Source organism: Mobula hypostoma, chromosome 8, assembly GCF_963921235.1.
Source record: "Mobula hypostoma chromosome 8, sMobHyp1.1, whole genome shotgun sequence".
Lineage (NCBI taxonomy): Eukaryota > Metazoa > Chordata > Chondrichthyes > Myliobatiformes > Myliobatidae > Mobula > Mobula hypostoma.
This window is the reverse complement of record NC_086104.1, coordinates 45,151,598-45,176,543: the sequence shown is the minus strand read 5'-3', so window position 1 is coordinate 45,176,543 and position 24,946 is coordinate 45,151,598. Positions and strand designations below refer to the sequence as shown.

Below are 24,946 nucleotides of genomic sequence, written 5' to 3'. Positions count from 1 at the left end.
TTTTCCATAGACATAGTGAGTTTCATGCAAGTAGATTCAACTGTCAATCATCGAAAAAATGAAAATCAGAAGAAAATCTTCTGGGCAAAATTGAACATGTACTTGCCTGATTGAATCAATTTATAGGCAGACCTTCAAGACTCACCCAAAACAAATGAAGAATTACTTAAATATATATATTAAGCTTCATTGCCTGTTTAAAATTTTACATTGGAAACTAATTACAATTTTATAGGAAGAGGTACAGTCGACGTTTTGGGCCGAGATCCTTCATCAGGACTAACTGAAAAAAGAGATTGATTGATTTATTATTTTTATTTTTTTCTCTCTCTCCTTTTTCTCCCTCTGTCCCTCTCACTACACTCCTTGCCCATCATCTGGGCTTCCCCCTCCCCCTTTCTTTCTCCCTAGGCCTTCCGTCCCATGATCCTCTCCCTTCTCCAGCCTCATATCCCTTTTGCCAATCAACTTTCCAACTCTTAGCTCCATCCCTCCCCCTCCTGTATTTTCCTATCATTTTGGATCTCCCCCTCCCCCTCCAACTTTCAAATCTCTTACTATCTCATCTTTCAGTTAGTCCTGATAAAGGGTCTTGGCCTGAAATGTCAACTGTACTTCTTCCTATAGATGCTGCCTGGCCTGCTGCGTTCACCAACATTTTTTGTGTGTGTTGCTTGAAATTCCAGCATCTGCAGATTTCCTTATGTTTGAGTTAAAATTTTACATCGGATTCTAATCTCAGTTTTAGAAGGGCCTTAGTGGCCTACCCTGTGATCCAAAAATGTTGCTGCAGGCTCTTCAAGGCAACTGTGTCTTTCAGATGATTTAAAAATCTAGGTATTTTCTTGCTACTTTGGTCATAATTTCTTTGCCCTAATTTTCTGACTAGTTACATTTAAGAATCGGTTAAATTCCCATCATCTAGAATCAGTAAATTGCAGTAAAATGTTAGTAATTGGGCATCTAAAAGCAGAATTTGATAGGTTCTTGATTAGTAAGGGTGTCAACGGTTACAGAGAAAAGGCAGGAGAGAATGGGGTTGGGAGGGACAATAAATCTGCTATGATGGAACGTCAGGGCAGACTTGATGGGCCAAATGACCTGTTTCTGCTCCTATGTCTTATGGTCTTATGTTCTAATTTGCTTTTGCTATGTCCCATTTAGTGGCATTGTCCAAATGATGTCCAAAACTGAAAATGGTTCAGTTCTCCCAAATGTGACCTTGGTGAGCTCTGTGGGTATAAAGCTGATCTTGGGCTAAGTTAAAAAAACACTTTCCCAATAAACTCCTACATACTGTAGATAAGTCATAATGTAAAGATGGTCCATATTTTAACATCGACAGATGTTATAATAGATGGCATGCAGAATCTGAAAAATGTGGGTTAAAATTTTAAAGAAACTGTTAAAAATTGCACCTGCAATATTTGAAAACAATTTAAAGCCTACATGTCTTTGATAGGATAAGATAATCAAAACATTCATCATTAACCTTTTTAGATATGGTAACAATTTTCAAAATTGTTCCTGTTTTCGTTTGCAATTTCAGTATCTTTCTAGTCTTTGTCCTTCAATACCTAGAGTTTAACAAGCTGATTATTCATCTCAAACATAGGAACCAGATGTGTTAAATAAAATAAAATAAATTCTATGACCAGCAGTGAAAAATGCAGACTTTTATTTACAGGATGTATACATGAAACTTAGAATACAATAGATATTTCAAAATATTTTTTGGACTTTTCGAAAACGTGGTTGTATTTTCCTCTTTCAATTTAGTAACTCTGTCATTTTCATCAACCAAATCCATCCTTTTTAAAGCCTCTGTGGAACTCGATAGGCGCACGCAAGTTTGGAATATACAATTGTTATCATCTCGGCGAGTATAGAGGGTGACGTTCTGCATTATTTAACGCGACTGCACAACGTACAAAACTATTTTACTTTCTCCTCACATCGTCTTCCTTCTGCGTGTGACACTATTGAACAGTCTGCTGAAAACAAACACTGTTAAGTGGAAAGAAGACTAGGGCTGGTCTAATTCCCCACTGCAACATTTTCAAATGACGAATGCTTGGTAAATGGATTTAGCTTTGAAAGAAAGTCGCACAGAAATTTGATGTGGCCTCGTGACCCTGGGTAAGCACATGTATCTTCAGCTGTCACATAACACACTACTGCTTGCTTACTTTTTCAGCAAAGACTATTGATTTTGCTCATTGGCTGCAGGCTAGTCCATAAAGAACAAATTACAAAGTCAGAGGTCTATTGCTACTGATCGCTTGCATGATAACAGGGGACTCATTTCCCCATTCCTCCTTACAGTATTTCAACTCACTTATACTCTTGGTGGAGAAATTTAATATGAAAAATATAACAATACAGCCAATGAAACCAAGCTCATCACCGCAGGTAACAAAATACAGTGGGATGTTTGAATTCTTTAATTAGCAACTGTTTCAGTAATGCAGAGTCCGGAGGAAAGTATCCTCTGGCAACAACACCGAAAGCTCTGAATCCCTGGGTTAGATCCCAATCTTAAGTGACATTTGCGCTCAGGATTGCCCCGGGAGGTATGTTTGTTAATCTTAAACAGGTTGTCTGGGGAAAAGGGAATCTGGTTCAGCGCGGCTAGAGTTCCTCCCTGCATTAGATAGATGTTTATCTTCCGTTGCCCTGCTCATAATTTAATAGTCACCACCACATAATTCCTTTCAGACTGGAGTGTAAACTCTTCTCTGGCCACCGTAAGAGACAATTTATGAAATGCCGACTGGAGCTCCACTTTCTACAAAAACCGTTCCTAATTTTCATACTTTACCGCACGATGCTCCACCTAGTGCCCTGGCTGAGAACAAGGCAAAGCTCTTAAGTAATCGAAGGTGAGTTTGATTGACAACCATCCTGCGGCTCAAATCCACGATGATATGCACAATAGCCAGTGGCTCCGTTTTCTGTACAACTGGGCTAATCAAATAATGTTTGGAAAAGCTGATCCACTTAACCTACCTATTCATTGAAATGTCTCGAATATTGAGACTCTTATCAACAGTGGCTCCGTACTTGCATGCTTAATCCACGACAACGTTCATAAATGTTATTTATAAGAAAATCCTTCTATCGATTATTTCATTATTTGTCTCTATAACGTTGATGGAACTCAACAAAAAACAACTGAGTTTGACTATTTAAAACAATAAGTTCTTGCAGCACAGCGCCATGAAATTCTGCTTCTTTCAATGGCTGGCTGGTTATTTAACGATCCCGTCAAACGGCAAGTCTGAAACTTTAGCATTGGAATTGGAGATTAGAACATTTTAGTTGATTCAAGTGATGCCATGTTGATATATTATAGACAGGTACCACAGCACTAGGCTTGGAAGTGAAATCGCTGCATGTTTGGATATCTGGGAGTACAGATTTGTATCCTATCGGCCCTTTGTTATTTCTGCAGTCGCTAGTATACGGTCAATGACATGAATGATAATGCCCTTTGAAAATTAAAATGGGGGAAGAATGGGTATCCCCGTTACAGCATTTTAAAAATACCCTCCATAAAATAGCTAAACAATTCAAAGTTCTTTTCCACTCACTTTTGAAAATAATTCCACACAAGTTAATAAATTACTTTGTCCTGGAGCTGTCAGGCTTGGTACATTACTGAGATTAAAAACTCAGTCAGAAAGTATGGAAATCACTGGATCTTTCTAGTGTAAATGGCAAAACAAAGTTCTTACTTGCGCTGACTGAAAAGCAAACAGAAAGTATGGGTGTAGCTAAATTTGGGAAAATGATATTCATTTTACTGTTTCTAATTTATTTTCATTTTCATTTTTCTTACGCATTTTCTCTGACACGTCAATCTTAAGAAGAAAGGAGACAAGTATTTGTATAGCATTCTCTCATCCCTTTCAGGATGTATCAAAACACCTTATAGCCAATTAAGTACGTTTGAAGTCATAATGTTATAGGAAATGTGTTAAATGGAATCTTGATACACATAAATTATTTATGCTTATCAAGCTTCCATTTACAGCAATTTGACAATTACCAAATTAAACTGCTTCTGTGCAGTTAGCTAGGGGTAAAATTGTTCAGGCTTTTTTTTTGGTAATAATGCCATCACAATTTTCATGTCATCAGATGGGAATTTGGATAACAGTTGTTTTGAACTACTGCAAATCCAATAGTGCAACATTCTCTGAGTACTGCACCAGACTGCATTGCAAGAATTTTTTCCCCCCCTCAAAACTCTTGGGTAGCATTTGAGCACAAACAGAAACTTGGGATTAAAGTCTAGAAAATGCTTTGTGCACAGTTTGTTGCAACTAACTGAAAATAAGTCTGGGGAAAATAATAGTTTCCTTTTGTTTACATTACCAAAAATGCAGCAAATATATTGCAATCAAAATGGAGGAAATATATCAAACTACACACATCAAAGTTGCTGGTGAACGCAGCAGGCCAAGCAGCATCTGTAGGAAGAGGTGCAGTCGATGTTTCAGGCCGAGACCCTTCGTCAGGACTGAAGGGTCTTTCCTGATACGTCGACTGCACCTCTTCCTACAGATGCTGCTTGGCCTGCTGCGTTCACCAGCAACTTTGATGTGTGTTGCTTGAATTTCCAGCATCTGCAGAATTCCTGTTGTTTGCGTTTAAATATATCAAACTAATTGTTTGATATATTGTTTGGCTCATTTTAGAAAGGACAGCCTTACAAAAGGATAGTTGTTGAAACTAATTAATTTACAGAAGAAATAATTCAATTGTACCCTAAATTGTGACAAGACCAGGATAATCCGATGTTGGAGAAGGTGCATACTCCTAATAATATCAACAAGTATACACTGCTGTGCTGTTTTGACAATGCTACAATGTATGTTTGTTGCTATTTTGTTAAAATGTTAGTGCTTTTATAAGACATTACCACAAAAATTTGCATTTCCTTGGTCTACAAGATATGAACAAAGCTGAATGAAACAAGCATCAACCCACATAATACAAGTGGCACATTGTGAACTGATATTTTCAATACTCTGCTGATATGATCTATCTTTGCACTTCATTAATGACAGTGGCTATCTCTTTGTACAATATGACTGTACAGAAATGATGAAAAATCAAGGCTAAGAACCTCTGTTATGATGTGTCTGTTAGCTATGACGCAGTTTACACTGACAAATTACCATTTGTTTATGTTAAAAATTTTTGTGTAACTCCCATCTTTTCATGGTTGTCTGAGGAAAGGTGATGCTCCAGTGCAAACCACCAACAGGTGCTAGGATATGGGTTTGTGAACAAAATTCCTTACACACCATGCAAGGAGACGTGGCGGGGGGGGGGGTGATTAAGCGTTTTCCCAGACAGGAAAGAAGGGGCAATTATAGTTTTACTCAGAGAAATTGAGGCACAATAAACTGCAGATGCTGGAATCTGAAGCAAAAAATCAAACCGCTGAAGGAACTCAGCAGGTCAGTCAGCATCTTTGGGGGCAGAACTATGGTCAACATTTAGGGTCAAGATCCTGCATTAGAACTGGGAGTTTGGAGGAGCCAGTATAGAGTGGAGAGGGGGAGAATGGAGTCCAGATGGAGCAAGGTAAGGGGAGGGGAGGTTGGAGGTAGAGACAGAGGCTGGAAGGGGAAAAGTGAAGGCCGCAATGGGCTATAGATTATAATTCCACTTCAGGGCACACACACACCACTGTATTCCTTTCTGTCTCTTCCAATCCACCCAGTTTCTCTCAGTCCAGTTTTATTTCCAACTTTCCTCCCCTCCGCCAACCTCAGACACTGTTTCTTAGTGTATTCTCAACTTCCTTCCAATCCAGATTCCAGAATCAGCAGCCCCTTCATGTCTCCATTGAGAGCATCCTGAATGGTTGTACCACTGCCTGGCATGGGAACTACATTAACCTTGATCACTGGGCGCAATAGGGAGTGGTATGGACAGCCCAGATCATCTGTGGATGTGAACGTCCCTCCATTGAGGACATTTACAGCAGTAGGTGCAGAAAGAAGGCCTGGAAGATCATCAGGGACACCAGTCACCCCAACCATAAACTGTTTCAACTACTTCCATCTGGCAAACAGTACCACAGCATTAAAGCCAGGACTAACAGGCTACGAAGTAGCTTCTTCCTACAAGCCATTAGACTTATGAATTCATATGTCTATACATGACGACAGAGTCATAACACAAAGATTTTTACTCCCTCATGTGTGGAACAAAGATGTAAGATTAAAATAAATTCAATTCAATTCCACTTTCAACATTCAGCCTCTGGCTTGACTTCCACTCTCCTATTCCCCTACTCCTGGCTCCATATGCCCATCAACCCCCCCTCCCCAACCTGCTGCCTCCTGCCTCGCCAATCCTACCTCCCCTCCACGTTCTTATATCATGCCTTTCCCCTCTATACTCTCAGTCCTCATACAGGGTCTTGAATAAAAACACCAAAAATCCCTCTACCTTCACAGCTGCCTGAGATTCTCCAGTGTTTTTATTTCACTGCGGTTTTCCTCAAGCATTTTCTAGTCCAAGTAAGCAGGGGGAAAATGGACAGACACACAAGGAAGGAAGGCATATAAGATTATAAATAATTTAGATGTTGACATTTAATTCCAAAGAGAGATCAATGGATTTGGTAAATTGGTAAAACTGTGGTTTATTTGTGAGCTAATCCATTTTGGACATAAAACAATAGAAGTGTGCTTTACACAGGTGAAGAGTTAGAAGCGATGAAGCCCAATAAAACTGATGGTCCTCATACACAGATCAGTAAAGTGGAATAAGCTAGTCCGCAAAACAATCTAGAAGGCTTATGGGTTGTTTCTCACACCTTGGACATGAGAATACAGTAACCAGAAGTGATGTTCCATAGTATAAAGCCTTGGATAGATAACCAGGGATATTTTTAGGCATAATTAGTTCAGATAAATACTGACCTTGCAGCAATTGCAACATAGATTTTCCAGGATATGGGTTAAGTTATGAGGAAAGGTTGCAATGGTGAGGTTAAATTACCTAAATTATACGTAAAAGGTTAAAGAGTGGCTTGGTTAAATTTTCAAGATATTTAACAGACCTGACAGGGCTGAAAGAGCAGAGTCGGAAGAGGACGTCATTTAAATGTAAGAACTAAGTCCTTAAGGAAGGAAGTTAGGAAATTACCTGTAAGGTCTGGTAGAAGTTTGGAAGATTCTCCTTCAGTTGGCAATTTTAAGTATGATATTAATAGATTCTTTAATTAACTAAATGTATTATGGGACATCAGGCAAAAGAGTCAAATTGTGGGTCATCCCAGATGTTGTGGAAAGGCAGAAGCAGTTGAGGAGGATGGAATTGTGGGCTTGCAGCAGAGTGAGTCTTATTCTTATTTTCCTCATTTTCTCAGATCATTCTTGAAAGGATAGGTAGGATGAGAGGAGCATGTGGCATAGGTTAGTTTTCATAGCCTATCTGTTGTGCACAAGAACAGGAGGATGAAGCAGTACAGGATCAAGTAGGGGAAATTTCAAATTAAAAAAGCAGGAGCATAGTAAATTACCATTTTAAAATTATTAAGTTAAAGAAGAAAACTGTTACAAAACTTGACACAGCCTCCCAAAAAAAAAGCTTTCAAGCTCAAAGCTTATCCTGTTGTTTGGCTTTATACGTAAGACCAGAGAATGTCTGCTGAAATACCGTAAATTGTATTTGAATTGGAAGAAAATGAGGCAGAATTCACAACAAAAACAAATCTCAACTTACCGGTACCATCTTTACCTGAAAGGTACACTATGAAACCCATGGATAATGAATGTATATTTTTATAGCAGCTGGTGTCTTCAGAATTTACATTACTAAATTTACACAGCAGAGGAATCCAATGTGTTCATATTAGTACAAAAATAGTCATGGAAACGGGTCATACCAGTGATTCTCATAGATAAATAAAATGTTTCTTCTCCAGAAACGGGGATGCCTGGCCTGACTGCTTTGCACAAAACTACTCATATGTTTGCAAAATGAGCAAACATTCAGCTGAGGAAGAGGTGCCATGTTAGTGCAACTTGAATGGCCACAGGATCATACTAATTGCTCCAGCCCAGAGACTATTGGGCATGAAGCGGCTGGAAAATATTGGTCATCCCACGAAGCTGGTGGCAGCCAAGTCCAAGATTTTTTATACGGATCATGGGTTATGAGATCCACTGTAAGTATGCAATGCAGCAGCTGTGCACAGAATTTAATCAAATATGGCCAGAAGAGCGCGCACACTGTGGCTCGGCTTGTGATGTCAAAGCATTTTCCAGCTACAGGCTAGTTGTGGGTACAGATCATATGACTGAAGTCACTGCCAGACCTCATCACTTTTCACAGGGGAAAAAAACTGATGATGGCAACACGATTTATGTTGATGACACACTGATAAAGAAGATAAATATGTGGATAGGCGAGCTAGCTGTTTAAGAGCGCACATGAACGAAATGACACGGTCAGGGCTGACAAAAGTTTTTAGTATTTTTGCGGGAAATGTCTTACTGCTGAGGATCAGAGAAAAATATTTATGGCAGATTTAACAGTGCAGAATAATATCTTTGTTTGGATGTTATGTGCTGTGCCGTAATGCTGTTCTGCTGAGAATCACTGAAGGCACTCAAAAAAAGGAAACTCAAGGCTGGGACAGGTGACAAGTGAAGCATCACCTCCCCTGTAAACAAAGGTTATCTTCTAAGTATTTGAGTGATCAGTTTTACATTAGTGTGATCAATTGAAATTTTGTCAAGTGATTTGTTATCAAGCTGTCGAGCAACACATTATAGCTGTATCGCTACAATAAAAGGAGTTTTTAACACTAAAAAATGTTTGAAATTGTCTTAGGTTGGGCAGCATCTAATAGAAAATAAATTGCAATTCATGGATCACTATCCGATTTTTCTTCTCCGTTTCTGATGTTTCATTTTATGTGTTTGAAGCGATTTTTATTTCCTATTTCCAGTGAATGCTGCCCACCATTTCATAAATGCTTATTCTTCTTTACATTTTAGATAACTGACCCCAAAACTAGAAGGAGCTTCATAATTTCATGAGAATGGAAGTTAATGCATTTGTATAATCAGGACATGGGCATATCAAACAAATTCTAGTGAGAGCTTGTATTTATACAAACACAGACATGAGCTCAGTGTATTTCAGTTTAATTTATTTTTATTGCCTGTAAGCTTATGATATTGTTGTCTTTTGCACTTATGTTGGAACATAATAAGATAATAACATAGGAAAAATCATTTAGTGCCTTGAGCCTCTTTATTTCTTTCAAAATTACTCTGTCTGATATATTATGCAACTTCTACAGTATATCAGACACCTTGTCTCCATATATCCATGTACTTTTACTTTCTAAACATATATCAAATTCAGAATTAAAACTGACAAATGATCAAGTTCCAATTGACCTTTGTGGAAGAGGGCTCCAAATATCCATCTTCCAAAACATTTATAAGTACTGCCTCAAAAGTCCGGATCAGATTTTTAGACTTTAGAACTGCCATCCAGTCGATTTTTTTTTCTTCACCAGCCTCATCAATTTTCCTTAATATTTTAGGAACTTCAATTAAATAATTCAATAATCTTCTAAATTTGAGAGAATTCCAATTCCTTATTTGTATAATCTCCCCTGGTACAGTTGTCATTTGGTCATCTCTGTTACACTCTCCTCGATGAGGATATATCCTTCCAAAGGTTGTCCCAAACCTGTTCATGGAATTCCTCCTTGGTCTAATCTGTATAGCCATTCTGTGACTTACTAGATCATTGGATCTAGGCATCCTTCAGACTTCCTAACTATTTTCATATGTATCTATCAGAGACCCATCATTTTGCATATATTTCAAATTCCTATGTTTTTTTGTCATGTAGGAAGTATTCATCTCTCTCCTTAGGTCCATTTTCAATGGTACAACGCTGCCTTTCCTTTTACTATCAACACAACTAGACATGCACCTTTCTAGCCCAGTATCTAAATGGAATACATATACGTACATTTGTTGAATTGTTGTCATCTCAACATGATTCTGAAACATTAACTCTGTGCCATTCTTTCTGATGCTGTCTCACCAGCTGAATATTTCTAGCATCATCTGTGCTTATTACAGATCCTTATGAATTATGCCAATTTGAGTACAGTACTGGTCCATTATTCATCAGAACATAAGAAGTAAAAGCCTAAGTGCATTGCCTGTTGAACCAGCTTTGATATTCAATAATACCATGCGTGATTTTTCACCTTAGCATCACTTTCCAGGATGAGCTCCAAAATTCTATCTTTTGCTATGTTGAATATACCCAATAACACCCCTCTTTGAAGGGAATTCCAAAAATTCTCAACTCTCTGGGTGAAGAAATTTTGAAAGTCTCTGCAGGCAGCACGAGGGCCAGTGAACACCCAGGTTCATGAGACCCAGGGTTGAGGCCCAAGCGACCTGGAAGTCAAGGCCAGGAGGTTAAAGTCAATTCCTGTGATTGGTGAGTTCTGGGGTCAATACCCAGAGGTTGAAGTTCAGGAGTCAGTGTGTGTGGAAATCAAAGCCTGAAGAACAAAGACCAAAGTTGGTGAGTCTTAGGGTCAGAAGTCTGTGAGTCTGCAAGTCTAAGCCAGCAGCTGAATTTTAGAGGCGTGATGTCTATGAACCTGAGAGCCCAGGGCCAAGCACTAGTGATCAGAGGCCCAGAGGTGGCCTGTCCCCAGGATGGATGCCTCTGTGTATGTGAGTGGGTGGGTGGGAGGGTGAGAAAGAGGCTTGCTTTCAGTTGTTCTTCTGTTTTCTTGTTGTTGTTGTTGCTTGTGTTGTTTTACTGAACATGGTGGGAATGCCATGTTCGTACCACAATATGTGGCGACATTTGTGGGCTGCTCTTAGCACATCCTTATGATCATAATGCAGATGTGTTGGTTATTAATGCAAATGATGCATTTCACTGTATGCTTCAATGTACATGTGAAAGATAAACAAACAAGTGGCTCTGTTATAGGAGTCAAACTGGACACACTGGAAGCTGTGGTAGAACAAAGGACCCTACGGAAAATCCTTACAATTCTGGACAATGTTTCTCACCCTCTGCATACCACCTTGGCTGAACAGAGGAGCACTTTTAGTAACAGATTAAGACAGCTGCTCTGCTCCAAAGAGCACTATATATCTTACCTTCTGCCATTAGGCTCTATGATGAGTCAACCTACAGCTGAGGAAGTGATGTCCCCCTTCCCGTTTGAAGTAACTTTTTATTTATTCTTTCTTACTTCTCTTCTAATATTTGTATATCTGTGTACTTGTAATGCTACTGTGACATTGTAATTTCCTTTGCGATCAATAAAGTATCTATCTATCTAAACAAGAATAATTTTAGTCCTGAATGAGCAGTCCCTCATTTTGAAACCGTGACCCCTCCCCTCAGGCATCATCTTTAAAGCTCTGTAAGAACTTGGCACATTTCAAGGAGACCATTTCACAGTTTTCTAACTCATAAGCTCCGGTCTGCTTAATACTTCCTCAAAGGACAATCACCTTTCCCTAGCCCCAGCCCAGGATTCAATCTGGTGAACGATTTTTGCATTCTATGTATTGTAAGGCTATTCTTCCTTAGTTAGGGAGATGAGAAAGGTATTCAATATTCCAGGTACAGTCTCATGATTTTAGTTAGTATTTGTGTTCTCTTGCCATAAAGGCTAACATACCATTTGTCCCATGTACAAAGACAGCTGGGACTCTCGGAATATCCAAACCTTTCACTCTATCACCGTTAATGAAAAATTCTGCCTTTGTATTTTTCCTGCCAAAGTGGATGGCTCCAAATTTTTTCCACATTGTATTCCATCTACCAGGTCCTCAACTATTGAAGGAACTTGCCTAAATCCCTTTGAAGCCCTCTGTTTCCTTCTCACAGCCCATGCTGCCAACCAGCTTAGTATTAGCATATTCTGGTAAATTATATTTAATTCCCTCATCAAAATTATTGAAGTAGATTGGTGATAGATGGGGTCTCCACACCAGTCCCTATAAAACTCACTGGTTAACCAATTGGCTGAGTATTCAAGGGCATCTTAAAATTCTTACTCATGCCGACTGAGGTTCCCACCTGCTTGAAAAGGGCAGCAATCATATCTGTGCCCAAAACGAGCAGAGTGATCTGTCTGTCTCACTCTTTATGAAGTTGGTTATGGCTAGAGTTAACTCCTGCCTGAGCAAGAACCTAGACCTGTTACAATTCACCAACTACTGAGACAAGTCTACAGCAGATGCAGACTCACTTGCTCTCCACTTGGCTTTGGAGCACCTTGACTACCAGTCCCTTAGTACTTATAACCAAGCTTCAAAAACTGTATCCTTGACTTCCTCATTAGGAGATCACCATCAGCACAGAGTCGTAATAACATCTCCCCTTCTCTGACTATCAACACAAGGGCATTTCAAGGATGCAAGTTTAGCCCACTGCTGCTCTCTCTCTACATTTGCTAGGCACAGCCCAGCTGCCTTCTATAAATGACACCACTGTTGCTGGTAGAATCTCAGATAGTGATGAGGATGCTTACAAGTCACCATGCCACAGTAGTGTTGTAACGGTTAGCACAACACCACTACAGCTCAGGCTATTGGAGTTCAGAGTTCAATTCTATGTCCTATGTAAGCAAGTTTGTACGTTCCTTCCCATGTGTGAGTGGGTTTCCTTCAGGTACTCCAGATTCCTCTCACAGTCCAAAGAGGTACTGGTTACTAAGTTAATTGGTCATTGTCAAATGTCCTGTGATTAGGCTAGGGTTAAATCGGTTGGTTGCTGGGTGACATGGCTCAAAGTGCTAGAAGGGCCTGTTCAGTGCTGTATCTCTAAATAAAGTAAATAAGAGTGAGGTAGATCAGCTGGTTGAATAGTGTCACAACGATAACCCCGTCGCGCTCAACGACAGCAAGACCAAAAAACTGATTGTGGACTTCAGGAAGGGGGAAGTCTGGAGAACACATACCAGTCCTCAGTGAGGAATCGTTAGTGGAAAGGGTGAGCAGCTTCAGTTCCTGAGCATCATCATCTCAGAGGAGCTATCCTGGACCCAACACGTTGATGCAATCATGAAGAAAGCACCCCAGAGGCTCTACTTTGTTCGGATTTTTAAGAATCTGGTAAGTCACCAAAGACTCTTACAAATTTCTATAGATGTATAGTGGAGAGTGTTCTGACTGGTTGCAACACAGCCTGGTCCTGAGCCCTCAGTACACAGGTTTACAAGAGGCTGTACAGGGTTATAGACCAGCCAGCTCTGTCAGGGGCTCAACCCCCCTCCCCCCCCCCCACTATCGAGGATACCTTCAAGAAATGATCCCTCAGGCAATCACTAAGGACTATAGCCATTTAGGATATGCCTTCTTGTTACCACCATCAGGGAGGACGTCCAGTATCCTGAAGACCCAGACTTAATAATTTAGGAACAGCTTCTTCCCCTCCATCATCAGCTTTCTGAACGGTCCATGAACCCAAGGACTTTGTTATTCTTGTATTTGCAATATTTACTTAGTTTTGTAATTAATAGAATTTTATGTTTTTAGGTTGTATTGCTGCCACAAAACAACCTAAAGGAATGGTTTTAAATCAAGAAAATTGAGGAAGATTGTATCTTGGATGTCTATAATGTTTTGACCAGTGTATGCATTAAACCGCAGAAAGGAAATCATCTGTTTTTATGTGACTTTGTCACTCTAAGTTACCACTTGAGCATTATTTTGCTTGTTACTCCTGATATATCACAGATGCAATATTAGTCTCGTCAGCATGTGCTGTGTGGTACTGTACTTCTTTCTTGAATACACATTTTAATGCAAAGTTGTTTAATACTCCTCAATTCCTTCCTTTCATTTACAACATCATCACTATTAATTTTCAAAGTGCTCAGATTTCTCTCAGCTCAGTGTGTTGCTTGTGGTTTCCAGCATCTGCAGATTTTCTCTTCTCGGATTTCTCCTAATCACATCTTTTTCCGAATTTAACTCTTCCTTAAAAATTTTGATTTTGACATTTTTGCAAATTTCTTTTCATATGCTCTTTTTGTGGCTCTTCCAATCACTTTTATTCATCTCTATATCTTTACCAGTTTGCAAGACCTGTGGTCTCCTTGCCTTCCTATGTGAAGCTTCTCTTAATTTTAGTTATCTCTCATTTCTAGTATCAATTCTACAGCTAATAATACTCATGCCAGTTCAATATGCCAGTGATTTTCTTATTTATTTACGTATTGAGATATAGCAAGGAATAGAGCCTTCTTGCCCTTCAAGTTCCACTGCCCGGCAATCCCCTGATTTAATCCTAGCCTGATCATGGGACAATTTACAATGCCATTTAACCTACCAATCAGTATGACTTTGGACTGTGGGAGGAAACTGGAGCACCCAGAGGAAACCCACGTGGTCACAGGGAGAATGTACAAACTACTTACAGGCAAAATCAGGAATTGAACCTGGGTCATCTGTACTGTGAAGTGTTGTGCTAACTTCTACACTACCATTTTTTTTGCTGTGGAACAACTCCCATTAACCAACTTGCTTAGTTTACCAGGGACAGTCTCCGTTTCTTCAAACAAAATGTAAATCTAGGGCTTTTTTGTTTGTTTTGTGTTTTCCCCCACCGAATTCTCTGTTGAATTCTATTGTAGTGTGGTTACTTTGAGATAAAGTTCATGATTCTTTAGGCTGTTAACCACATCTGGACAATTACTAATTTACAGAATTGATATGACATGATACTTTGTTGGTTCTGGACCATTCTAAATATCCTTGAAGTGGTGGGCGACCACACTGGTTAACCCATTGTGTACCTTGAGTATTCAGGGTCTTCCAATTGAAAATCTCATGATAATACTTCGAAGCTGCACTCCCTGGCTATCAAAGCTATCAGACAAGTCTGTCTTTGTCCTAAACATATTACATATTATGTATACCATTAAATATATATTTTTAAAACTATTAAAGCATTTTAAACTAACACAAAAACAATTTGAAATATCAGAAAATGTAATTATATTTAAATTAGATCAAATAAATCACAATTCCCTGACAGTTAGCTCTTTTTCTTGGTGCTGGTTCCTTTCAAATAAAATGGAGGAAGTCATGCCGTTTACATAGGCAAATTTCCTAATGCAGTAGGTGAAAACACACTGGAATTTTTTGTTCACCACTGGACTTCACAAGATCCCAAAATCAAAGTTGCATGGAATGAGTGCAGTATTCAGCTGTGAAGAAATTTGGACTGAAGTGTGATCACTGTTGTAAAAGTAATCAGTAAGCTCTAGTGGTCAAGAATCTAATAACAGCCTGATTGTCCATTTCTGAATGAGGAATAATATTGACATAGATACTAGAAATAAGGCTTCTTCAGAATGGCAATATAAGTTCTTTCATGACACTTGTGAGAGCAAAGTAATCTTGGTTAACTTCTCATTCAAAAGCTGGAGGAGGGCTGTGGTCCGGGTGCAGGTCGATGGGACTGGGCAGATTCATAGTTTGGCATGAACAAGATGGGCCAAAGAGCCTGCTTCTGGACTCTAACGTTCTTTAACTCTAGAGCTTATACCATCAAGGATACTGCATTGGGAATATCGGCAAAACCTCAGAAGCTTGGGAATGGAATTGCATTCTGATCCAGAGGGAGGAATCAACCAGATGAGCCAATGCTGACACAGAACAATGGAATAGATTAAAACAGAATAAAAACCTGAAAGTAAACTAGATATTTTTGGCCTTTGAATGTACTAGCACTATACTTCCAAATCATAGACTGGAAGTGTGAAAATAACCATCTGGGGAAGTCATGTTGAGTGGAAAGAGGGAATAAAAATCATAATTTCTCTGTTGTCCTCCCCTTCACTTTCTGCTTTCCACTGGGATCACTCCCCAGTCTATTCGTCCCTCCCTAATGTTCTCCCTCCTGGCACATCCTTGCAAGCGGAACAAATGCTACACCTGCCCCTACACCTCCTCTTTCACTGCCATTCAGGGCCCCAAACAGTCCTTCCAGATGAAGCAAAACTTCACCTGTGAGTCTGTAGGGTCATATACTGTGTCCGGTGCTCCCAGTGTGGCCTCCTGTATAAAGTATTGGAGAGACCTGATGTAGATTGGGAGACCGTTTCTCCGAGCACCTCCACTCTGTCCTCCAGAAGAAGCAGAATGTCCCAACGGCCACCCCTTTTAATTCCACTTCCCATTCCCATTACAATATGTCAATCCATGGCCTCCTATTCTGTTGTGACGTGGCCACTCTCAGGTTGGAGGAACAACACCTTATATTCCGTCTGGGTAGCCTCAAAACCTGATGACATGAACATTGATTTCTTGAACTTTTGATAATGCTCCCCTTCATTCCCCATCCCCTTTTTCCTCTCTCCCCTTATCTCCTTGCCTGTCCATCACCTCCTTCTAGTGCTTCTCACCCCTTTTCTTTTTTCCATGGCCTTCTGTCAGACTCCCCCTTCTCCAGCCCTGTATCTCTTTCACTAATCGACTTCCCAGCTCTTTACTTCATTCCTCCCTCTCCAGGTATCAGCTTGTGTTTCTCTCCCCTTTCCCTCCTTTTAACTCTACTCATCATCTTTTTTTCTCCAGTCTTGCCGAAGGGTATCAGCCCAAAACATCGGCTGTTCTTTTTTTCCATAGATGCTGCCTGGCCTGCTGAGTTTCTCCAGCATTTTGTGTGTGTTGCTTGGATTTCCAGCATCTGCAGATTTTCTCTTGTTTGTAATTTCTGTGTTTAGTCATCTGTCTTATGAGATGTCTGGTTTTCCATTTGGAAATCATCGATTACTAATTGCCTTTAAAAAGACTAAATAAAATGGTAGGTTGCTTGAATTTCGTCAGTTTATTCACGGCTTTATCTTGTTCTTTGATATCCTATCTCTATTATTTTTGGCTGCATTGACTTACTTTTTCTGTCTTGCTCAGATACTTAGTCTAAATATATTATTTATCTCTGAATCTTCCTGCTTGAATACTATTGTTTTTTTCTTTGGAATTTCATTCTCTCACTCTGAGGCACACTTAGATTATGTAGTCATCGGATCATGCACATGTTATCAGACTATACAGCCCATCTCATCAATGGTAACCCAACCATATTAATCCCATCTTCCAGCAGTTGGCCCGTACCCTTTAATTACTAGGCAATTCAAGTGCTTGTCCAAGCAACTCCTGAACGCTTTGCTTACCAACTCTGCTTCCACAACTCTATCCAGCAATGCATTCCAGGTACTCGCCATTCTCTGGATGAAATAAAGTACCCCATCAAATCTCTTCTAAATCCTTTATCCCTGATCCTAATTCCGTGTCGCACTTTTAAATAAGAAAAACGAAATTAACTTTATCACAATCCTTGTTTCAACAGATGTTTGATCATTGCCTGCATGTCTCCTTTACTGTGGTGTAGGCTTAACTTCTTACAAGGAGGTAATGATGTCCTCAATAAGACAGGTTTTGTAATTTTTTCACTGTGGAAAATGTAATATTGTTTTTCAGCTCAGGAGCAGGAAAGCAGTCTTTGAGCAATTGGACATTATGAAGTGCACTTGCTGCCAACCAGTCATAAAAAGGACTTCAGATAAACATACCTGCAGATTCCTCGTGTGTACACATTGATTGGGAATGAGTTTGTGAATATTGATAGAGGTAAAATCAGGGGGAAGGTACGTTGCTTACACTGCAGATTTTTGCCCACATTATTTTCTACGGAGCTTGTTAGCCATATCACATCTGTTTCCTGGCATAAGCAATACTTCTCGTTGGGGTGAGGAATCGGGTAGCTGCACTTCCTTCTGATGTGGAGCACGCTGCTATCACAAAGCTTTAAGCTGACAGTCTGAGCAAGAATGCCACAGTTTTAAATGTTAGATGGCCATGGGGCTATGGAGTTTGGGCTCTTGCTGCCTGATAATCTAAATTTATATTCAATGACGTTTGCAGTTAATAAGGTGGGGAGGGCTGATGCTGACCTGACTGAAGCATTTTATTTCTATTCCTTTTTATTAATGTAAGAGCTTGAGCTAGTGTTAAAATTTAAGAGCAGGAGTGTAAGGTGGGCCAGAAATGTTCAAAAGGCATTTGGGCCATTGCCAGCAGTGAAGAGCAGGATTGTTGGCTCTCAGGCTAGTTGTGATGGTGGGCACAACTACAGCAAGGCTCAATGTGAAACATCAAGGTGTGTGTGAAAAAGTAGAATCAGGTAAGGCAACCCTTATGGTACAGGAGGCATGTTTTGCAGATACTGGTTTCAGCAGAAAACCTGGTTTAGGGCTGATTTGATATACAATACAAGGTGCATGGGAATGCAAATTTCTAGTGTCTGTCTTTGGAGAGATTGTGTCAGTGAAAATAAAACTCTGGAGACTCCTTCTTAGCAACAATAACAAAGACAAACAAAGACTATTGGCATCAGAGAATGTGACACATTAACGCCTGTGTGTTCTGTAAACTACCTTTACAGCATTGTTCAGACTTGGCTTGTGTTATTAAAAAACAAAACTGTGAAGAATTAATGTAGCATGGAATGCTTGGATAGGGGTTTGCTCACAGATAGTTTATCTGAAACTAGTTGTGCCACTATGGGAAGTGCTCAGTGGAATCCTGGCATACTGTTATTTGTGCAGGTGTGAGAGGTGCTGACGGCCGTTGAGAAGGCAGAGGGCAAGGAATGGTTGAGAATGGGATAAGGAAATAAAATAATGGGATTATGTGTAAGGACACACCTGTGTATTGTAGAAACAGTAAACGTGAGGTCAAAGAGCAACTTATCAGTCCAGCTTCTTCATCTCTGAAGGCTGACCATGTTGAAAGAAAGGGAAGCAAAACATAAATATTGGAACTTAATTGTGATTTGTCAACATCTTTGAAATATTTCACAAAAATTACAGTTTGCGCAAAAAAATGAATATAAAAAAATGAATGTAAAAGTAATTCTGAAAAACAATTTATGAGTTTTAACTAGAGTCACGTTCACAAAACAAAGAAAAATATACGAGTGACTGTGAGATGTTCTCAACCCAATATGGATTTCTGTATATATAATTTATCCTTTAGACGTTTTAATGCTACAAAACAACCAATTATGTAACCGCAGCTGGAAAGAATCTGAATACATAAGTGGAGCACCTATTTTAACCCACTTTGCCTGACAGGTTTCAGATATGTTGTGCCTAGGTGGGGCAATGTGATATCAACACAGTTATAGGCAGCCATAAACAAACAAGAGTTTCACCGAGGTTCAAAAGTTAGGCCTTCTTGTTGCCAATCAGAGCACAACACTGCTTTAGCCACCAACTGTGAGACTACTGCCTCTTTCTGGCCACACTGTGAAAAGTTGGCCTGGAGAATCGGCAGACAAAGACAAGATTATGAATGTAATTTTAAAATCAGTGGCTGTTGTTTGGTGGAAACAGATGGATTTGCTAGTAGCCTCCAAAGGCATTCATGGTCCAGATTCAGTTGGACTATTGACTCTCCATACTGGAAAACTGCTTCTTCAAATCCCCAGCTGTGTTTTCCTATCAAGCTCAGCTGAATCCCAGCCATCAGCGTGGCCTCATCACCACTTAGCTTAAATGGAAATTGTTTCTCCAAGAAATTTTTCTCTTTCCTTCACAGATGCTGCTTGACCTTCCATCTTAATTCAGCAGATTGTTTGATTCTATAGGTTCCAGTATCTGCAGTCTCTTGTGTCTACACTGCTAGATATGTTCTTCAAGAACCCTTCCTGGCCCAATCATCTTCATCGAAGGCATTTTCTCAAAAACAAAAACAAAAATTCAGAGATGTCCATTGATGCCTGCAGGATGTTCAGCTCCTTTTGTACTCCTCACATTATAGATGTCTATGCTTGGTCTATTGAGTAGCAAATAGCATTTGCCACATAAATTATCATCTCCAAAAAGAAAGAATCTAACCATATCGCCTTGTCATTCAGTGCTTATTCTATTGCTACAGAATTTGTCGTTAACATTCAAGACTCTACCATTGACCAGAAATTTAACTAGAGAAGCCTCAAAATACTGTTTCTTCTAGAGCAGGTAAGATGTTGATTATTCTCTAGCATTTAACTCACTTCCTGATGCTCCAAAACCATTTTGCCAATTGCAAAGCCCAAGACAGCAGTATGATGGAATATTTTCTGTCTGCTTGGAGGAGTTCAGCTTCAACACCACTCAAAAAGTTTAACAGCTCCTGAAACAAAGCCACCCTGTTGTTTGTTATCCCACATTCTCTGCCTTAGGCATCTTTCTACCATTAGCCCCCTTGGCTGGAGGATGTGGCACTTTGATAACTCACTGCAGCTACTAACAGGAGCTGGTTTGACAACTCCCAAACCCATTGCTAATACTGCAAAGAAAGAGAAGAGTAGTGAGTGCATGGCAACATCAATACCAAGACTTTCCTGTTTTCACTGAATGTAAGTCCTGGAACTTCCTACGCAATTGTGCTCTGGGATTGTATCACTTTCTGAAGAATGTTTAGACTGGGGAAGAGGTTTGTCTTGCCTTTGACACTTTTAATCTATAAAGGAATAAAAACTTGCAAGGTCCCAACATATCGATGCAACTATAAAGACGGCAAGACAGTAACTATATTTCATCAAGAGCTTGTGGAGATTTGGTTTGTCACCTAAAAGACTTGAAAACTTCTACAGATGTACCATGGAGAGCCTTCTGACTGGCTGCATCACTGTCTAATATGGTGGGGGGGGGCTACTGGACAAGATCAAAGTAAGCTGCTGAGAGTTGAAAAATTAGTCAGCTCCATCGTGGGTACTTGCCTCCATGGTATCCAAGACATCTTCAAGGAGTGGTGCCTCAGAAAAGCAGCTTCAATCATTGAGGACCCCCACTACCTCTTCTCATTGTTACCAACAGGAAGGAGGTACAGAAGCCTGAAGGCACACACTCAATGATTCAGGAACAGCTTCTTCCCCTCTGTCATCTGATTTCTAAATGGACACTGAACCCATGAACACCACCTCACTATATTTTTATTTCTGTTTTTGCACTACTTAATTTAACTCTTTAATATACATATACTGTACATACTTAATGCAATTCAGTTTTTTTCTATATTTTTCATGTATTGCATTGTACTGCTGTCGCAAAGTTAACAAATTTCACAACGTATCGAGGTGATATTAAACCTGATTCTGATTCTGATTAAGATCATCTAATCTTATTCATCTCTGGTAAAATAAACTTAAAGGCTCGTAGAACTGAATGGAAATTCACTAAGCATATGCACCAAAGGCATTGAAATCACAAATGTAACACTGTAAAAACAATAATGCTTCACATCAACCCTAGCAGTAAAAGTTTGACAAAGTGGAATATTAAGTGAGGTTAACATGGTTGACCCAAGAGCTAGAAGCATAAACAATTTTTAAAAATCTTAGGGGAGGAGAAAAAAATACTATTGTGTAGAAGTCTAAATGTGAAAATTAAAAAGAAGTTAACTGGATTTATGAAATATTTTATAAAAGTGAGTAAATAAAATGCAAAGTTGCATAGAAGTCTATTGACTTTCTGTGATGACTGATAGTCAGCTGGGCTTTACATGGTGTTCTTGACTTCAGTTTCAGCTATAAAATTGGTATAATGAACTCACTGACATTATAGAAAGTTCCTTTTATCTGCAACTGTGGGTGAAGATGCATTAAATGAATTGCTCACTGCCTTAGGTTAATGTTGTGAAACAGTTGTAACCCATTCCATTCAGTGCTATCAATGCCAATTATTACATCAATTAGGGTCTGTTGCTGTCAGTCCTGTTGGACAAAGTATTTTAGTCTCAACCGTCTAGTGCTAATCCCTGGATACAGCTGGCCTCAATAATGCCAAAGTCATATAAAAGAACATAAGGAACTTCAATAAGCAGATATGGAGGAGAATTTGATTCATGTGGCAGATGCGGGCACTGAGAAAAGCAAGAGAGCCCTCATGTCCAGATGTTTCCTGGCAGAGCCTCAGTTAAATCCTGAATTCACCTTTGAAATGGAATATTATGCAGGTTATGTAAAAAGTACTTTGTAAAACTCACTTCAGTGCTGGAGACATTGGCAGCTCGTCATCAAAAAAGTCTCTTTAAAATGAAAATGGAATGCATAGTTTGAATCACTTGCCTCTTTATATATTTCCCACTGGAGATGAGGATAGCAAATCAGTAATATGTTTTCTCCTGAAGATAAGTGTTGTTCTAAGAGGTACTCTTGTAGTTTTGAGGGCAATGGGCAACAAACCAGCCTCTGCTGTCCAGATAATTTCAAACATGGATGTTCTTATAATGTTGTTAAGAGATATTCGACAAGATCTAGCAGCAGAATTGTCAGTTCTGCGATTACATTATCCAGTTCACAATGTAAGAAGCTAGTGACATAGTCACTTAAATGTCGCAGTTCCTTCCTTCTGGAGCCTCCACTGCTAATGCCCAGCTTTAAAGTGCTCCAAGTCATACTGGTGCCCTTCAAACATGCTTGGCTGGAGCCCAACAGATGCTCAAGGATTAGGTGAAGGGAATTGCTCACCAAATTCCATTTAATTCACTGTCTTTCAATCCTGTTAGTCACAGCAAACAATAATAATTGAGTTCTTAACTAATCACAGCAATCAAATTCTATCTATTAATCAATAGTAGTCCTAAAAAATGACAGGAGAAAAAATCCATGTGATATAGAGTTTTGTGAATAGATTGTGAATATGATTTCATCCAATCATATTGTACTGACTGCTGAGTTCTGACATATTATTTGCAGGAAAATTCTATCTAATTTCTATCTGAATGGATTACTAGAAGAACAACTTCTCTATAGAGTAATGGAATAATTTTAATAGAGACAAGTAAATCTTTGAATTGTTAACAGCAAATTTACAGGGTCCTTTAATATGGTCCAAATTCATCCCAAATTGACAATTTGAATGTCCTACAACCTTCACAATTGTCAAAGTACATTATAACATGAGTTTCAAGATTTGACAGCTTCTTCCCCTCTGCTATCCAATTTCTGAATGGACATTGAGCCCATCAACTCATGAACACTTCCTCAATACTTTTTTTATTTCCTCTTTTTTGTACAACTTATTTAATTAGATATACAATTACTGTAATTCACAGTTTTCTTTTCTCTCTCTATTATCATGTATTGCATTGCATTGAGCTGCTACCGTGAAGTTAACCAATTTCATGAGATACGCTGGCGATATGGCTGATTCCGATTCCCATATCACCTGTTTCTAGTTGTCAGCCTTGGGTGATGGCTGATAGTGTTCAGTGACACAGTAGTGTCATGGACCGTGCTGCGGCATTACAGCTTCAACAACCTGATCTCTGATGTTCTCCTTGTAGCTTTAAGGGTTTCCTCTCACACCCCATTTATGTGCTTATTGGTAGGTTAATTACCCCTGGTGTAGGTAGTTTATGGGAGAACTTAGATAGAGTCAGAAAATTATGAAGAGAAGTTGTTGCAGGAAAATAAGTGGGGGAGTGTGATCTGTGTGATGCCCTGACAGCTGTCTTAGTGTTGAATGGCCAAAAGGTCCCTTCCTATATTATAAGAAAGTATGGCAACAAACTCTTAGTTCCAAATCATGGATCTCATGAGCTCAGTTCAGTCAAACAATGTTAGTTTGGACTGAATCGGCAGTACCATTTTGAAAAGCAGTGTTGCCATTGTAGATGACATTTCTCTCTCAGCCAACACTAATAAGTCACTTCGTCAATCTCCTTTCTCATCGATTAGTGGGAAATTGGCTGCCAATAATTACACATCAAAAGTAGTTAATTGGGTTTAAAATGTTCTGAGATATTCTTTACCTTCACCATATACAATCAAGTTTCTTTTTCCTTTCATGCACCTCAACCAAACTGACAAATTCAAAATAACGTATTTTGGATAATTGTGGGTACAAGTTCATATATTTTTGAGGTTGTAAAAGTAGAGAATACACCTTCTGGTACAAAGTTACTTTGAACTTTGTTTCTGTTCTTTTAGTGATATCATTTTCCCTCCACTATGGTCATATGCATTGCCATCAATTTAATTTCCTTATATATCCATTCATATGTTATTCTTGATTAACTCTCACTGAGTATTGACAACACAGAAAGCAGCAGAGTAGTAAGTATAGTAAATTCAAGACTTGTAAGATACTAGACAGTAACAATCCTTGGCTTGTGGCAGGATGGAAACTAATGGAAAATTGGAGCCAAAGCATTGAAAGATTTTAGACTACCTTTTGCTGATATTCTGTGTTGTCAGCAAAAGGAAGTGGTGTTGGAAAAAAATTGTTTTTAGTATCTTTGCTATGAAAAGCCCATCATTGTAATACTCCAGTCTTCTTCACAGAAACTAATCTCTTTAGATTAATTATAAAACTAGATAATTTTGATGAACAGTATTGACTACCTTTCATCATTTTAACGTTATCTTTAATTAGTTCATATATGTTTTCTTACATTTTGCTGTTTTTATACTCCTTTGTTTTAATGTATTTAGATTTTCTTATTTAATCCTTTTTATCCTTTATTGTCTGTTCATTTATAGTTTGTTGCCTTCAAATAAAGAGACATGTTTCTTATAATAACATGAAACTCTTTGTCAGTGATTTCTTTGTACTGCATCATGCAGGAATTACAATTATTTGGAATCTTTGTTGGTGATTTCTTATTTTTATATTTTTTTTGTTGCAGGTAACATACTGCTTATAACAAATGATAAGAGGAACTAATGGATCATGAAAATGTCTCCTACACAATAACCAAAGCCCATCTAATAAATAGGTAACTATCAGAGTTAATGTTTTTCTGTGACCATTCTTTATAGCATGCTGATTTTCGTCAATGTAATGATTGCAAAAAATTATATATAATGCAATTAGGAAAAACAGTTAAGTTTAGGATTTTCC

The 24,946-nt window shown here is 38.9% G+C and overlaps 1 long non-coding RNA gene across 3 annotated transcripts in view; it reads left to right on the top strand.

Moving 5' to 3' along the window:
• The first annotated feature begins 1,983 nt into the window (after positions 1–1,983).
• Positions 1,984–24,946, top strand: part of LOC134350509 (uncharacterized) — an 82,912-nt gene continuing 59,949 nt past the window's right edge. For 2 of the 3 annotated variants that reach the window (XR_010018913.1, XR_010018911.1), the window contains exons 1-3: positions 1,984–2,139; positions 7,955–8,197; positions 24,732–24,821. This is a non-coding gene — a long non-coding RNA (uncharacterized LOC134350509). Of the gene's footprint in view, positions 2,140–2,718; positions 2,883–7,954; positions 8,198–24,731; positions 24,822–24,946 lie in introns of all 3 variants that reach the window. The other variant, XR_010018912.1, reaches the window with a different exon arrangement.